The 2927-nt window shown below is 38.3% G+C and overlaps 1 non-coding gene across 1 annotated transcript; it reads left to right on the top strand.

Moving 5' to 3' along the window:
* The first annotated feature begins 221 nt into the window (after positions 1–221).
* Positions 222–328, top strand: LOC148877435 (small nucleolar RNA R71). Its single transcript, XR_016106083.1, has one exon. It is a non-coding gene; the product is annotated as a small nucleolar RNA R71 (small nucleolar RNA).
* Positions 329–2927: the final 2599 nt, after the last annotated feature.

Genomic DNA, 2927 nt, shown 5'->3' with positions numbered 1-2927 from the left:
CTAGTGCTGTATAAGTGTCAACATTATGCAAGCCTTGCTGCTTCCTAGTTTGAGTCCTTTCCGAATGCCATTGATAATTGTTGGCTGCCATTTCCTCAATAAGTGCATGGGCAACCTCAGGAGTTTTATTATTTATGGATCCTCCGGCTGCAGCATCTAATATGGTCTTATTTGAGTTAGTAAGACCATTATAGAAAGTCTGCACTTGCAGCCAAATGGGGAGGCCATGGTGAGGAACTCTCCTTAACAGCTCCTTGTATCGTTCCCATGATTCATATAAAGATTCCCCCTCTTGCTGGAAAAAAGTAGTGATGTCATTCCTCATTTTAGCAGTTTTAGAAGGGGGAAAATATTTAGAGAGAAAACGGCTGGCCATTTCGTCCCATGTGGCTATAGATCCTGCCGGTAATGAGTTCAACCAAGCTTTGGCTTTATCCTTCAAAGAAAATGGGAATAACCTCAGCCGGATGGCATCATCACTTACCCCATTGTGTTTGAAGGTGTCACAGATTTCCAAGAAGTTAGCAATATGGGCATTCGGATCCTCATGGGCCATACCACAAAACTGAACCGTATTTTGTACCATTTGGATTATGGCCGGTTTAATTTCGAAGTTATTGGCAGCAATAGTTGGCCTGATAATGCTGGAGACAGTCCCGGTGAGGGTAGGCTTGGCATAATCCATCATAGTTCTTTGTTCAGCCATTTCTTGTGCTTCTTGTCTGACTTGCTTAGCAGCTCTCAAACGGACACGGAGAGTCCGTTCAATCTCTGGGTCGTAAAGGATCTCTTCCAGTTCAGGTCTGCTTGTCATAAACTGTTAAAGTCAAAGCAATAAAAATGCCAATATTCACAAAAGAAAATAAATAACTAATCCTATCACACTGAAAATGTAAAGTGAAGTATTGGAATACAAAACCTACATCCTATCATGAATAAATGAAGCCGATTATACTAAAAGCAGATTTAAACCAATCATCTTATTCAAGGTTCCTTTATCTACATCCATCGATTGCAACATCTGAATTCAGACCCAATTTAGATCTGAGTTCAGATCTACAAGTCTTTGGTATTGTTAGTCTAGAGAAATTAATAAATAATAATTCAGATCTGAGCTGGATATCTCATACACACTCATTGGTATACACTACAATATACATCCATTAAGGTTGGAATCAATTCTGTGATGCTTTAGGGCTGAAATCAGATCTGATCTAAAAAAAAAAATTTAAAAGGATCTGAAATAAACTAAAACCAGTCCTGAGTTAGGCTTGGGTTAAAAACTCTACAATTGAAGCTCAAACCTGTAAGCTGATGCATATCAAACACTTGCTAAGACCTGAAAATTGGGTCTGCAATGTTTGGTATTGCAAGCTATTCGGCCCATACAACTTTTGTAGAAATCTGAAATCAGGTCTGCTAACTGTTGCACTATAGCAGCCCTGCTGCAGATCTGAATGCTAAAAGAAATACTTGGAAAGTGCTAATTTTTCTTAAATATCTGAGGCATAACAATTATTCAATCCAAACATACACCTCCTTAGCTAATGTAGCTCGGTTACAAGTGGGTAAAGCCAAGAATTCAGTCCACCCAGAATTCATAGTATGCTCTGTATCAGTTCAGTCCTCACATCATATCAACTGAATTTCAGATTTGAATTTCTCTCATTCCTTGCTATCCATTCACCCTTGAGGCAGGTTGGATGTATCCTAGGGTGGATTGGGGTAGTGATGGCACCCAATTCACCTCAAACTTGCATCGGTTCAGATCTGAGTTCAGAGGAATTCAGATCTGAACTGAGCAGATCTGTAACAGCAGAATTCAGATCTGAACTCAAGTCTGAGTTTGGATCTGAATTCTCAATTGCCTTACCTTCAGTTATTGCTACCAAATTGTTTTTGGGGAATAGCAGAAGTGCCCTAGGGTGAATTGGGGTGGTGATGACACCCAATTCCCCTCAAAATTTCATCAGTTCAGGTCTGAGTTCAGAGGAACTCAGATCTGAACTGTTGCAGATCTGCAATAGCAGAATTCAGATCTGAACTCAGATCTGAGTTCTGATCCGAATTCTCAATTGCTCCTCTGGTTGTTCAAAAGATCTCCCCCTTTTTTCTTTCATTTGTTTTGTTTTTTTTTTTTTTTTTTTTGTTTTTGTAACGAAAGAAAAGAATAATAAAATCTGAAACACAAGCAACTCTTTTCGGCTGAGGGCTGCAGATCTGAAATCTACTGATCTGAGTGTCGAATGCAACTCAGATCTGCAACACTCATGTTTATGTGAATTTTTTTTTTCTTTATTCTTTTTGAAAGGAACAACACCAAGATTGAATAGAAATCAAATATGCCTTTATTAAAATGAAACTGAAACCAGAAAAAGAGAGTAATCTACTTAAGAAAGAAGAAACATAACTACATGAGTACAGCAGTTGCAGTCCAAGCTGAAATGAAAAAGTTAGCAAATTAACCCAACTATGAATGCAATGCTGAATGAGATCAGATTAAGAATGCTCAATGTTTCCTAATATTGCTTCTCTAAATCACCGGCAACGGCGCCAAAAACTTGATGTGTGGCTCATTGTGACACTAGCAAGTGCACTAGCCGTTCAAGTAATAAAGTAGTGAGTGAAGTATCGTTCCCACGAGGATTTAGGAAACAATTACCAATACTAAATTGAACATTTCTTATCTGATCAACAAATAAATCAAAACTCTAATGAAAGCTAAGAAATCCTAAATTAAAATCTATCTAAATCATTGGTCCAATTGCCTTCAATTCAGGTTAGAAGAGTAAGCAGTAAATGTCAATCTCAGAATTCAGCAATCTATCAATTTGGATCATTCGAATGAATCATGATTGAGCCTTGGTTTGGTGAAACCCCAAGGTCATGAACAGCCTCTCTCAAGTGCATGTTCATCCTATGCATGA

Source organism: Nelumbo lutea, chromosome 1 (genome assembly GCF_056320005.1).
Source record: "Nelumbo lutea isolate HS-2025 chromosome 1, American lotus-T2T, whole genome shotgun sequence".
Classification (NCBI taxonomy): Eukaryota; Viridiplantae; Streptophyta; class Magnoliopsida; order Proteales; family Nelumbonaceae; genus Nelumbo; species Nelumbo lutea.
This window is presented reverse-complemented; position numbering and strand designations above follow the sequence as displayed.